Raw genomic sequence first — 15,666 nt, forward strand, 5'->3', positions numbered from 1 at the left:
CACTCCCGCCTCCTCCATTAGCACGGAAGCGTGCTTGGTGTGCGTGCACGAGGACTGCCGGTATCCAGGGGGGAAGGGAATTGCCATCGGAGCTGTCTGGGACCCCCAGACTACGTATTACATTCATTGTGGCTGAGATTGCAGTGGAGACATGAGTCATCTGGGAGAACCAGGCTTCACTGAGCGTGTGTATCTGAAAGGCATGTAAGTATGCATCAGGCTGCTCTTACTCCCCCTAGTGGTGGAAACCAAGTAAGACATACAACTACTCAATGAAGAAATCCATAATATAATTTATACAGGATTAACTTCCCTTACCTGTCCTCGCCGCAGGAATTGCTGAAAACAGACAGATTCCAGCCTTCACCCATCACGGCGGGCAGAGTTGTGCCAACCTTCAGGTTTTTTTTGGGGTTCCTTCTCAGAAGAACCTCCTACCTGGACCTTGTAAAAGACTCTGCCAGAAACTTTTGTGCCACTATGTAAATAGTACAGTAAGTCTGGTTTTCCCAGAGCCCAGTCTTCCAATAGGAGAGGACTTACAGGCAAAACCTCGTTTCTTCAGATGACGAGGCCCGGGTACCATATCATCTTGGGAGTGAAAATATCGGCCCGAGATATGGATCCGGTTTGTTGTAGCCCTTAGGCCCCCGCAGGGACCTGCACAGAACTTTCTTCATAGCACATGTTTTACGTGACCAACCACCACTGGCAAATGGAAAAATTAGGTGCCTCCCATATGGGAGGGGTTATATAGGGAAGGAATTCTCCTTAATTGGGGGTTAACCAGTGTCCCATCACCAGAGGTGCCTATATAACCCATTATGTAATGATCCTGTGTCCCGTGATGTATGATCAAGAAATAAGCATACGGCACCTGGTATTCCCAGTCGGTCTTCCATCCAGTTACTAATCAGGCCCGACAATGCTTAACCTCCGAGATCAGACAAGATCGGGCACTTTCAAGGGGATGGGGCCATAGGCGATCTCTTTGGGCACTCTCAACCATCTTGACAAACGCCAACATGGTGATCTTGGGAAACAAGCTAAAAAAAACAAGTCAATGCCAACATTGGAGGCTAAGCAGGGTTGGGCAATCAGTTTACTTGCCTGAAATAGGCATCTCAGAACTGCCATCTGGCTGCTTCCCGGGTTTCCAACTCCTTCAACTAATCCCAGGAGACAATACTTCGCCTCCATCCTGGTGGAGGTTCCAAACACCCGATCAATGGTTCCTGTCACCTCCGTCCAGTAGCAGATCAACTTCGGGCATCTCCAAAACATGTGCATCATGTCTCCCCCCATGTTCCCGCACCGGGGGCAACTTGCGTCCGGCCGTTCGGCCAAATTGAAAAAGTTTACGAGGAGCATAATAAGTTCTATATAATAAGAACAGATGTGACATCCTCTGAGAGGAGAGCCACAATTGACCACAGGCAGTATTCCTGTGGCCAATTATAGCTCAAGGGGGTTTAGTACACACCCCACACTATATAAGGCAGCCAGCGCAGCGGCCTTGTATAGTGTGTTGCGGCGGTCAGGGAAAGAGGACGATAGGCAGGGACAGTGTCTTTACTGCTTGGGAACCTAGCACTGTTACAGTGGGTGTTATGTGCCTCCCGCACAGTACACACCTGAAGCTACCCTTTATTACTGGTGTTCAATTTTTGCAATACAGGCATCGGCAGTGCAGAAGTTAGAGTGGGTGTTGTGTGCCTCCTGCACAGTATACACCTGAAGATACCCCTTATTGCTGGTGTTCTGTTTCTGTAATGCAGGAACCTAGCACTGTTACAGTGGGTGTTGTGTGCCTCCCACGCTTGTCCTTATTTTCGGCAGCTGGACGTGTTGAGCCACATCATGGCTTGGTCGGATGTGAAAGACCAAGCCCTCCTAATGCTCCTCATCCTCTCTCACCCAGGCTCAGGGTACTAGCCTGTGTTCTGTATACACTAGGCTTTCTTCTGTATACCCTATCCTCTCTTTATACTCTAGCCTGTCGTTTATGTACACTAGACTCTTTGTTTACCTCATAAATGGCAGTGTATATAGAAGGAAGGCTAGTTTATACAGAGAGGCTAAGGTATACAGAAGGTAGGCTAGAGAATAAAGAAGACAGGCTAGTGTATACAGGACACATGCTAATGTATAGAGAAAACAGGCTTGGTTATAGAGAGAGACTGAGACTATTATATTCAGAAGAAAAGCTAGTGTATAGAGAGAGGCAGGCTGGGGTATACAGAGAGGCTAGTGAATACAGATAGGGTGATGTGTACAGAAATGCTAGTGTATACTGAGAGGCTAGAGTATACAGTTATTCTGGGGTATACAGAGACTAGTTTAAAGAGAGGCTAGTGTATACAGAATACAGACTCGTGTATGCAGATAGGCTTGAGTATACAGAGATGCTAGAGTAAACAGTGAGGCTGGGGTACACAGAAAGGCTAGTTTAAAGAGAGGCTAGTATATACAAAGATGTTAGTGTATAGAGAGAGTCGAGTGTATACAGATAGGACAGTGCATATAGAGAGACTAGTGTATACAGAAGACAGGCTTGGGTATACATCCAAGCTGACAGTGTATACAGAAGCCTGGGTAGTGTATACAGAGAATCTAGTGGATACAGAAGACAGGCTGGTGTATTCTAGCTAGTTTTTAAAGTCTAGTGTATACAGAAGACAGGCTGTGGTATACAGAGGGTTTAGTGTATTCAGAGAGTCTGGTGTATAGAGATGCAAGGGTGTACAGAGAAGCTAGTATATATAGAAGACTACAGCATACAGAAGAAAGGCTAGTGAATACAGAATAAAGGCTGGCTTCTACGGAGAGGCTAGTGTATGCAGAACACTATCTAGGGTATAAAGAGAGGCTAGATTATACAGAGAGGCTAGTGCATACAGTGAAGCTATTTTATATAGAAGCCTGGTTAGTGTATACAGAGAAGCTAGTGTGTACAGAAGAAAGGCTAAACAGGCTATAAAGAGAGACAAGTGTTTACAGAGGACAGTTTGGGGTATAGAAAGATGCTAGTTTATACAGAGAGGGCATACAGAAGACAGAAGACGGGCTAGTGTATTCAGAACATAGGCTAGGTATTCAGAGAGTCTAGTGTATACAGTCGGCGAGTGTATAAATAAGACTGGCTAGTTTACACAGTGTTTACAGAGATGCAAGGGTGTACAGAGAAGCTGGTATATAAAGAAGACTACAGCATACAGAAGAAAGGCTAGTGAATACAGAATACAGACTCGTGCATGCAGATAGGCTTGAGTATACAGAGATGCTAGAGTAAACAGTGAGGCTGGGGTACACAGAGAGGCTAGTTTAAAGAGAGGCTAGTATATACAAAGATGTTAGTGTATATAGAGAGATTAGTGTATAGAGAGAGTCGAGTGTATACAGAAAGGACAGTGCATATACAGAAGACAGGCTTGGGTATACATCAAAGCTGACAGTGTATACAGAAGACTGGGTAGTGTATACAGAGTGTCTAGTGGGTACAGAAGACAGGCTGGTGTATTCTAGCTAATTTTTACAGTCTAGTGTATACAGAAGACAGGATGTGGTATACAGAGGGTTTAGTGTATTCAGAGAGTCTGGTGTATACAGTCGGCGAGTGTATACATAAGACTGGCTAGTTTACACAGTGTTTATAGAGATGCAAGGGTGTACAGAGAAGCTAGTATATATAGAAGACTACAGCATACAGAAGAAAGGCTAGTGAATACAGAATAAAGGCTAGATTATACAGAGAGGCTAGTGCATACAGTGAAGCTATTTTATATAGAAGCCTGTTTAGTGTATACAGAGAAGCTAGTGTGTACAGATGAAAGGCTAGACAGGCTATAAAGAGAGACAGGTGTTTACAGAGGACAGTTTGGGGTATAGAGAGATGCTAGGTTATACAGAGAGACTAATGTATACAGAAGACAGGCTAGGGCATACAGAAGACGGGCTAGTGTATTCAGAAAATAGGCTAGTGTATACCGAAGACAGGCTTTTGTATGCAGAAGACCGGCTAGTGTATACAGAGAAACTAGTGTATAACAGAGTGTATATAGAAGACAGGCCAGGGTTTAAAGAAGACAGAGTAATGTATACAGAAACAGAAAACATGCTCGTGTATATAGAGAGGCTAGTGAATTTAGAGGGTAGGCTAAGTGATAACAATAGACAATCTTGGATATACAGACACAAATTAATCATTTCATCTAGTTCGCATCTCTAATGGAGTTTGTCTCATTGCCATGTTATGCCTTTTCATTTTTATGCTAAATATAGACTACACGATTTTAATCACCCACATCAAGCATGCAATAAAACTATCATACATCAAAATAAACCATGTACTGCCAAAACAATAACGGCCAATAACTTAAAAAATTACTTATCAGTCAATGACTTAACAAAATAAACTTTGCACTCTTTTGCTCTATTTTGCATATTTGTAATTCTCCACATCAACTGTCACTTTTGATATCACCACTGACGACACACCATCCTGACTTATTTTGCTTTATTTATTATTAGAAATAGAGAGTACTATCTCAAAACCAGTTAAATCTATTCACTTCGATGAGGTCTACCGCTAATTGTACGGTAATGCAAAATGTTCACAAAACCATCCATTTGCTACCAGACATGCTGCACATATTATGAGTAATGTAACTATCGCTCGCTAACGATGTAAAAAGTTTTATTGCTTTTCTGACATTAACCGAGTTATCTCTGACATTAACTGAGTATCTCTCTGCACTAGGATCATTGCACAGTTAAAACACAGTGACAAAACATTTCTTTTTACCGCAGCAAAATGTGAGAAAAGCAGTGTAAGCCGTCTTTCTGCCATATGCTTCAGGAAATTAATGTACCGCTTTTAAATCCATATCAATTCCACATCCTAATGTAATCTGTCTAAAATTTTAACATTTACTGATAGCAATTACTGATATTACATTATGATTATACCAGTGGAAATGGACCGCGTAATGGAATTGTCAAATTAATCATAATCTCAGAGTTAACTTAGCTGATAAATTTACGATTTACTCAACGATTTACTCAACGATTTAAACTTAGATTTTTTCAGGCTAAGTCAATTTAATCTTAAATAATTTATACTATATTCTACTGTACTCCTAAATAATGTACTGTTTTTCTGTATTTTAGCCGTGCTCATATTTCGTGTTATGTTGCTATTCCGACAATCGGCCTTAATGAGGATATTACTTTGCAACAATCTCTTGATCCCTTTTGTGTATTCACTTTATCTGTATTTATATTTACTGCCTCAATATACTTATTATTATTATATTATAGAGATTACTATCTCTAAATCATTGTAAACGTAACCATAGATATAATGTCTACAGCTAATTTTACGTTAAAGCAAAATTCACACAAAACCATCTTTTTAAAACCTTTTAAAGCCGGCACATTAAGAATAATGCAACCATCTCTCTACCTCTATGCAATAGGATTCTCTTTCTGACTCTATTTTGTATATTACTTCAACTGTCACACTGATAACCATTTGTAACACATAACACTGGCAACACATTTTTTAAAAGCAGCAAAATGCGAGAAAGTGGTTGCAGTAGCAAAGGATAGCAATAAAGTTTGATTACATTAATAACACATAATGCAACTATTTTACATTCACATCAAGCATACATCCTATTGTAAACTGTCTATCACTATTAATTTTCAGGGTTACTGATACATTATGCGGATAACCAGTGGAAACGGAGAAAAGTCAGTGTAAGCCGCCTTCGTGCGTAACAAAATTAATGGCACGATTTACACGTTGGAATTTACAAGCTACGTTAATTTACTCTTAAATAATGTATACCCTTTAGCTGCTTAGCTCACACTTTGCTGTATGTAGCCGCGTTAACTGTATTAATGGTTTCATGTAAGTAACCAATGGGGATTGACATTTCATGTCTATCTCACATCTCTAATGCAATTTGTCTCTTTAAAATTTCATACTTTTCCGGTTATTATACTTTCTCATCCTTAAAGACAAGTTGCTGATATTTTATGATTACAGCAATCATCTCATCTAATTGCTAGTCCGATATTCTAACTTGGTATTACTTTGCAAGGCTCTATTGAACAATGTAAAGGTAAGCTAGATATTTTGTGTATTTCCACTTAAACTCGACCTGTTTATACTGTCTCAATATTATCCTTTCTAATTTTGCTAAATTAGATTATAGGGTTTGCTATGTCTAAATCCACCTTTATTACGTATACTGCTACTTTTAGGATAATACAAAACCATCTTTTGCTTCTTTACACGCTTCACATATTAAGAGTAATGCAATGCTACCGATGTGAACAGTTCAATTGCTCTTCTTACATTTAGCTGGTATCTCTCTGCTATAGGAAACTGAATTTGTATTACAACGATAACTCATCTAATATCAGTCCACTCAGTGCTACCGGGATAACTTTTTCATTTAGAGTAATGAAATGATTTCTCAGTCATTTTGAAGCTACTGCAAAAAACGCTTTCGATCTCTTTTCAACTGCAATACTTAAGCTCTGCAATATAAAGGAATATTTAGCTGCTTAGCTCAAACTGCTGTACGTAGCCGTGTTAACTTTATTAATGGTTACCAATGGGGATTGACATTTCATCTCTAATTCACATTCACATTTCTAATGCAGTTTGTCTTTTTGCCATGTCATCCTCTGCCAGTTATTTTCCTTTCTTATCCTTATGCTATATTTGGGGTATATTTACTACATTATTAAAGACACGTAATGAACCCGATTGATAAAAACCTACACACGTCGTTGCTGTCATTTCGTGTATTTCCACTTAAACTCGACTTGTATATACTGTCTCAATATTAATCTGTGTTATTTTGCTATATTTATTATTAGAATAACCAGATTACGATCTCTATATCCTGGTAAACCAACTCACACAAAACCATCTTATTTCTACCTTACACGCAGCAATAAATATTAAGATATTAACATTTAACCGGTATCTCTCTGCAATAGTAAACGGAATGGGTAGATCACTCATCTAATATCAGTCTTCTCAGTGCTACCGGAACAACTTTTACATTTAGAGTAATGCAACTATTTCTCAGTTTTATGAAGCTACTGCAACTAACGCTTTGGATTTCTTTCCTGTTAAATTACGCTCTGCAATATTAAGCCATGTAAACTGTCCTATTGGTCTACTAACAATGCTATGTATAATAATACAAATCTTTCAAAAGCAATATCGTCTCACTACAATACTTACACTCTGCATAATAAATATGATTAATGCGACTAATGCTAATAATAAAGTCGTCTAAAACTCGGCTATAGGTAGAGAATAAAACTATCTTACATCAAAATAAACCATGTACTGCCAAACCAATAACGGCCAATTACTTAACGTCTATCAGTCAATGACTTAACAAAATAAACTTAGCACTCTTTTGCTCTATTTTTTATATATGAAGTTCTCTACATTAACTGTCACATTGATATCACCACTGACAACACACTACTGACCTTTTAACAGCACCAAATATGAAAAAAGCACTGTAACTCTTTACATGATTTAGATGTAGTTGCATTAGCAAAAAATAAAGTCATGTCTTCTGTACACGCTAGCCTTTCTGTATACATTAATCTTTCTGTGTACACCAGTCCCTCTATATAGACTAGCCTCTCTGTCTTCTGTATACACGTGCCCGTAACCTATATACACTAGCCTGCCTTCTTTTTACAATAGTCTCGGTGTCCCAGCCTCTCTGCATACACTAGCCTCACTGAATTCCCCAGACTCTCTTCTGTATACACAAGCCTATCTGTAAGCAATAGCTTGTCATCTGTACACACTAGCCTCTCTGTATACACTAGCCATTCTTCTGTATACACCAGGCTCAGGGGAATAACATTAGCCTATCTGTATTACCTTGTTTGACTTTTCTGATTTCTGTTTCTTTTCTAGGGTCTACCTCGCCGTATACCCAAGCCAATCTTATTACCCCAGCCTCATTCCAATTATAATAGCCTCACTGTATACCCCAGGCAGTCTTGTGTTGGGTTTTTTCAGTCTGCTCAGCCATCTTCTTGTAGGGTTCTTCGGGTCAGCCCTTGCTCCCTTTTCCCCACGTATCCTCTCATTCACAAGAAGTTCATTCTCATGTCTGGGTTACCTTGGGCATCAGGCTCATCCTATCCTTCATGGGACATTCATTTGGGTTTGCGTAGCTTGCAGGCTCTTAAGGGGTTCCTTCTCATCTTCAGGTCAAGAGTCGGTGGGTTCTACTCTCACAGCGGTAACTTACAGTTGGCGTTTGGGCATATGTCATTTTATGGATGGGATCTTTACCTTTCCTTTTCCACCTATACTTGTGTCTTTTTGCCCTCTTTTCAAGCATACTGACCATCCAGGCCATGGCACACCTCAGGCCTTGGTTCTTAACCACTACAATACAGGGCACTTTCGCCCCCTTCTTTCCCAGCCCAATTTTCAGCTTTCATCGCTCTAGCGCTTTCAGTGACAATTGCGCGGTCATGCTACACTGTACCCAAATGAAATTTTTATCATTTTGTTCGCACAAATAGAGATTTATTTTGGTGGTTTTTATTCACGACTCCGTTTTTTATTTTTTGCGATATAAGCGCAAAAAAGCGGAAATTTGGAAAAAAAACAATATTTTCTTTTTTCTATTTTAAAAGAAATCCAATAAAATCAAATTTTGTCATAAATTTAAGCCAAAATGTATTCTGCTACATGTTTTTGGTAAAAAAAAATCCGTTAAGTGTATAATTATTGGTTTGTGTGATCACGGACATATGTACGCAAATGATCATGTACATATGTGTGCAGGTGATCACGTACATATGTGTGCACATAATCATTGGGACAAGTGATTTTAGTGGGACATATGTGGGGGACATGTTTTTATTATTAGGGACATGTGTTTTTATTTTTTGGGGACATGTGTGTTATGGGGACATATGTGGGGACTGTGTTTACACTGTGTGGTGTGTTGTGTGTTTACACTAGACTGAAGATCAGTGAGTAAAAAGCTGTAAAAAACAGCTCATACTCACTGATCATCAGCCGGCTGCAGCAATCTACTCTCCTCTCCTCAGCGATGACTTCTGTGTGAGGAGAGGAGGAGCCGATTGCCTAGCAACCGGCTGTTTGGTTACATCACATGACGGCCGTGATTGGACACGGCCGTCATGTGATCAGGAGGGCCAATCACAGAGCCCTGATTGACATTCCTGAACGTCCTATCAGAAGTAGACGGCTCCCACCCGGCCGTATATGTGCATTGGCCGGGTGGGAAGTGGTTAAGTAATATCGCATTTCCCACTTGAAGACTCCGATTACAAGTGGGAAGGCTGGCCGCAGGCCAGCCCGTATTTGTGGGAGGAGTCTGAGGGACTATTAAACCCTCCTCCTCTGTCAGGGTCAGGGTTGGTGTTTTCTAGGGAGAGAGACCGAGTTACACAGACTTGCTAGTGTATACAGACGGAATAGTGTATACAGAAGACCAGCTAGTTTATACAGAGAGGCTAATGTGTACAAAAGACAGGCTAGATTATACAGAAGAACGTACTGGATATGCAGAGATGGAGGCGAGGTTATACTGAGGGAGAGGCTGTTTTACACAAAGAGGCTAGTGTGTGCAGACTTGCTAAAGTATACGGACAGACTAGTGTATACAGAGAGGCTATTTTAAACAGAGAGACTAGGGAAAACAGAGAGGCTAGTGTACAGAGACAAGCTGACAGTGAGGCCGGGGTATAATGAGAAGCTAAGTTATACAGTAGACAGGCTAGTTTATATAAAAGACAAAATTGGGTAAACAGAATACAGGCTGGGGTATAATGAGAGGCAAGATTATACATAGAGGCTAGGGTATAAAGATGTATACAGAAAGGCGGGGTATACCGAGAGACTATGTGTATAAAAGACAAGCTAGGGACGGACTAGTGTATACAGAAGACCGGCTAGTTGATACAGAGAGGCTAATGTGTACAAAAGACTGGCTAATGTATACAGATAGGCTAGATTATACAGAAGAACATCCTGGGTATGCAGAGAGCTCAGCTTCAAGGGATGGCCAACGTGAGTAATATGAGTGAGACTCCTCACCCCCCCCCCCACCTACCAGATCTGACTTTCATCCCCTTGCCCTCTCTGCCCCGGTCATCTGGTGGCAGTTTTATGCACTCCCTGGCCCCCACCCATTCATAATCCTTACCGACCTTTCCTTCCGCTGCTCACAGGAACATACTGGATGACTTGTCTAATTAACCAACTTGTACAAGACACCGCTATCCTCCTGTCTGACACCGGTCCCCATTGGAGGCGTTACCCCTCACTGTTTGGGTGGTCCCTGCCTCCCCCTGGATGCTCCACATATACCCCGACGACATTGTCGGAGGGGCACCACTTGACAGGTGGCATCTCCCATTGGAGGAAGGGATGATGGCCCCAACCCCTTGGCAGCAGGTTCTTTCATGTACAGACCAGGGCGGCTCATCTTCCTTTCTGGAGTCTTGACCTTAGAGGGGGGAGTTGCACTTTGGGGGGTCTGAGTGATACCTAGTGCGCTGTACTGGAAGGGCTTGACATTCCCGCATATGTGTCCCCTCTCCCTGGTTGCGCCCCTCGTCCCCCCCTCTGGCCCCCACCTACTCTTTGCCGAGATTGCCTTCTGCAGCTTTCGGGGACACCCTGGATGACTTATTTATTGAGCCTATTGGTGCGAGACACTGCTTCCCTCCAGTTTGACTCTGGACCCCCCTGGAGGATTTACCCCTTACTGTTTTGGCGGTCCCAGCCTCCCTCTGGATGCTCTACACAGCCCCCGATGGTGATGCAGGAGAGACACTAATTGGCGGGCCCCAGAACTGCTGCTCGGGTGAAGTCTCCCGTTGGATGGAGGGATGGTGGCCCCAGCCCCTTGCCTGCCGGATTCTCCATGCACCGACCAGGGCTGCTCCTCTTTCATCTTCATGTGGTGACCATGGAGGGGAGGAGTTGAAACTTATGGGGTCCGGGTGGTTGCTGGTGTGAGCACGCTAAAGGACTTGACCTTTCCGCATGTTTGTCCCCTCTCCTTTGCTGCCCCTCCTTCCCTCCCCCCTTCCCTCCCTTACCTCCTTCCCTTCCCTCCCCCCTTCCCTCCCCCCTTTCACTCCCCCTTTCCCCCCTTACCCCCCTCTTTTCCCCCCTTCCCTCCCCCTTTTCCCCCGGGGCGTGGATGGAGGAGAGGGGGTAAGAAGAGGACAATCTGCCAAAGAGAGAAATACATTTGTTCGGGGGCTGCATGTACTTTTGGGGTATGGGACGGGGGGTGGTGGATCCCATTCTGTGATGCCTTTTCTGTTGTGACGGGCTCCCTCGTGCATGCCTACATTTAGGGCGAGCTGAGGAGACCCCTCAGTGCTGACAGTTCTATGCTCTACCTCTGTTTTAATTATACTATTGTTTTTTGGTTCTATGATGTTACTGATTGTCTTTTATTTGCATACCGGTATCAGACGTGACATTTACCACTGCCGGGACTGGGGGGACTGGGATCCGGGGGCTCCCTCTCCGACCTGTCTACCCACCAACCCAAGTAGGACGGCGCTTTAAACCCAGTGTACATCTGGTAAACGCTATAGCATAATTGTGCTGTTTTAGTATACAATTCCTGTACTGTTGAGTGCGGACAACCCTTAATTTCCCTCTCCCCCTGGGGTTGAGGTGCCCGGCCTCTTTTTCCCCTTACCTTTCCTTCCATTTGCCCTTCCTTTTTCCCCCTTAGTTCCCTCCATCCATTACCTACCCAATACCTACTTTGGTTCAACTTTCTTTGCTTTTCTCGGACGTCCCCCTTCCCCTCCCCGAGGAGCGATGGCAGACTCAGTCAAGGTCACCTCTCTAAACGTTAAGGGACTGAACTCCTCTGAAAAACCGTGGATCCTCCTGTGAGAACTGAAGACTTCCTGTACTGATGTGGCCTTTATACAAGAAACACATTTTAAAAATACTAGCCTCCCCTTTCTACGGTCAAGATCCTTCGCTAAGGTCTACCACTCTACTAACCCCTCCTCTAAGACCAAGGGAATCTCCATTCTGATCTCTAGCAGGCTCCCCTCGGTTCTCCAGGATTCTCTGGTGGACCCTGGGGGCCGATATCTTTTTCTTAGGGGCCACATTGGAGAGCTCCTTTTTACATTTGCCACTGTGTACGCTCCCAATGATCACCAAGACACATTCCTCAGAACTACCCTGCACAGATGATGTGACTTTCGGGAGGGCCAGTTGATATTAGGTGGGGACTTTAATGTCCCCTTTCGCCATCGGTTGACACTTCTGCCTCTTGCTCCTCGCTCCTCATTTACTCTAGAAAGCGGATTACTAAGTGCTTACTGAATGACCAATTAGTTGATATCTGGTGTCTGCAACACTCCGGGGAAAGGGACTACTCTTTTTGCTCTTCCCCTCACAAATCATACTTGAGGATAGACTTCTTCTTGATTCCACATGACCAACTGCACTTGGTGAGCTCTTCCTCCATCGGCCATATTACTTGGTCTGACCACGCTCCTGTAGCCCTTACCTACACCCTCTCTAGGAACCCCTCACCTAGGACTCTATTCTGGCACCTTAATGAGAGCCTCCTCCAGATACCGGAAGTTTTAGCAGATGTGACCAGGGAATTGGACCTTTATTTCCAAGAAAACTAAATGCAGGACTGCGACCCGGGGATAATTTGGGAGGCTCACAAGTCAGTACTCCGCAGGGTACTTATCAGGCACGGGGCACGCATCAAACGAACACGGAAGGAACAAATTGCTAATCTGTTTTGTGAACTTGCCTCTGTGGAAGCGAAACATAAACATGCCCCCTCACGGACCTTAGAGATTGAATTGGGGACACTCCGTACCCAGATTACTGACCTACTCCATTATAAAGCGAAAGCAGTACTCCAGTTTTGTCGTAAACTGATGTAGGAATCAGGGGACAAATGCAGAAAAATCTTTGCCAGGTCAGTAAAGGAGTGGAAATCTGCCTCTTACATACAACAGTTGATAGATGAGAATGGCCAGAGGGGCTCTACCCCAACCCAAATAGCCAAAGTCTTTGAAAAATGCTACTCTGATCTCTACAACCTGCCCGATTCAGGGTCCGGACAGGACAATATAGACAGATATGTAACCGGTTCTGGTCTACCAACCCGATCACACTGGAAGAAGTCCAGATGGCCGTGGGACCTCCGAAGGTGGGTAAGGCTCCGGGCCCTGACGGATATACCGCACAATACTATAAGACCTTCCTCCCTATTCTCGGCCCGCGCTTGGTGAATTTATTGAATACTCTGAGCTTGAATGGGGATTTTCCTGAGCATACCCTTAGAGCCCACATTTCGTTGATACCTAAGGAGGGCAAAGACCCGGGCCTATGTGGGAGCTACAGACCCATTTCCCTCCTAAATTCGGTCCTAAAACGATTCTCTAAAATCCTCGCCACGTGATTGGCACAGCACTTGCAGTCCCTTATACATATTGACCAGTTAGGTTTTATTCCCACCAGGGAAGATAGGGACAACACCATTAAGGTGCTTACCCTGGTCCATAAAGCAAAGTCATCTGGGACCCCTTGTCTTTTCGTGAGTACTGATGCCGAGAAGGCTTTTGATCGGGTCAAATGGACATTCATGTTCTCGGTCCTTCGCCATATAGGTCTGAGTGAACGGATGTTGGCATGGATAAGTAAGATATACTCACGCCCTTCAGCTCAACTCAAAGCGAATGGGGTGCTCTCATCTCCCCTTGACATCGGGAATGGGACCAGACAGGGTTGCCCCCTGTCGCCCCAGTTATTCGCACTGTCATTGGAACCCTTTCTCTCCACAATTCGACAAAACTCAGACATAACGCGACTCCAAATCGGTACTATTGAAATCTGCCTACGTAGATGACATGCTGTTCTCGTTGACGAATCCCAGAGTTTCCTTGCCAAATCTCCTTCGGGAATTCCAGATATACGGGATACTTCTTGAAATCAGAGGCCATGGGGGTCGAAGTCCGCCCGCAAACGTTACTAGACTTGTAGTCCAATTTTCGATTTAAATGGACCCATACAGCCCTTAAGTACTTAGGTACTTACATTCCACAGGACAACGCGCGTACGTTTATGTTGAACTTCCCCCCACCCCTTGTCACTAAGATCCGCAGTTTGCTTCACGGGTGGCATTCTGGCCTCCATTCCTGGTTCAGGAGATGCAATCTCATTAAAATGAACATACTCCCTAAATTTACCTATCTTTTCCAAGCTCTCCCGATCCAGATTCCAGTCCCGTTTTTTAAGCAAGCTCAATCCCTGCTCACTCAATTTAACTGGGCCCACAAAAATCCCAGACTTAAGTGGTCACAGCTGACATTGTCTAAACAACAGGGAGGGTTGGTTCTCCCTGACTTGCGATGCTACTACCTGGCCTCCCATCTGGGGCGTGTATTGGACTGGAATGGAAACAAACTTTCTAAGCTCTGGGTGCTACTAGGACAATCTCACTCCCAAATTCCGCTAAGAAGCACCATGTGGTGCTATAAGGATTTACCCACAGAATTGACGTCACATCCCACTATAGGGGCTTCATTGAAAGTCAGTCACCTGATCGCTACCCAAAACACACTCACGTCTTTGACTTCCCCCCTATTCCCTATACGTGGCCATCCGAACTTGGAACCGGGGACCCACTTAGAATTTCCGAACTAGACCATGCGTCTAAATTCATCATTGATGGAAAATGACCTTCTTTCTCAACCCTAACAGATCCGACAGGGCTTTTTCAAATGCCTTTTTGGAGAGCGGCGCAACAACATCATTTTTTCCATTCCATCCCCAATACTCAAACTTTCGCATGCCCTCAGACGGAGTTTGAGACTCTATGCAGGAGCGAAGGCCCTTTGGTCCACATTCTATCTCAAACAGATCACCCACACTTAACCTGCCTGTCCAACTGGGAAAAGGACCTTAATTGCTCGTTTTCCCCAGCACAGAGACAACGCATTATCACTTTGGCTCTCAAAACCTCGCTGTGCACGAAGATACAGGAGACAAATTTTAAACTTCTCACCAGGTGGTATTTGACACCATCAAAGCTGCATAAATAATTCCCCTCTTCCTCGAACATATGCTGGAGGTGTGGAGAAGAAGAGGGCACGTTGATCCACATTTTTTGGTCCTGCCCCAGCTTGGTGGACTTCTGGACAGAGATCCGATGCATAACACAAAAATTCACAGACTTCTCCATCCCGGAAGAGGCTGCATTTTTTCTCTTGCACCATTGACAGATTCCCATTAAGAAGTACAAAAAAATAAATTTTACGGCATGTGATAAATGCCGCGAAATCCTGCATCCCTCTCTATTGGAAAAAATGTTCCCCCCCTTTCATTACTCACTGGCTTAGGAAAATAGAGGACATTAAAAAAAATGGAGGACTTGATCCTCACATCACAAGGTAAACAAGAACTTTTTAAACAAACCTGGGACATCTGGAATACCTTTATATTCTCGCTGGAAGGATGTCGCCTGCTATCACCTTAATGCTCTGAGCTTTCCTTGACTGGCCCCTTGGACAGTGGCTGCCATTGTGTCTCGTCCCCTCTTCTCCTTTCCTGATCTTTCA

At 43.7% G+C, this 15,666-nt stretch overlaps 1 pseudogene; it reads right to left on the reverse strand.

Moving 5' to 3' along the window:
* Positions 1 to 865: 865 nt before the first annotated feature.
* On the reverse strand, positions 866 to 984 carry LOC143999217 (5S ribosomal RNA; annotated as a pseudogene).
* Positions 985 to 15,666: the final 14,682 nt, after the last annotated feature.

This window comes from Lithobates pipiens, unplaced genomic scaffold (genome assembly GCF_037356315.1).
Source record: "Lithobates pipiens isolate NorthernLeopardFrog02 unplaced genomic scaffold, aLitPip1_a1.2 Scaffold_19, whole genome shotgun sequence".
Lineage (NCBI taxonomy): Eukaryota > Metazoa > Chordata > Amphibia > Anura > Ranidae > Lithobates > Lithobates pipiens.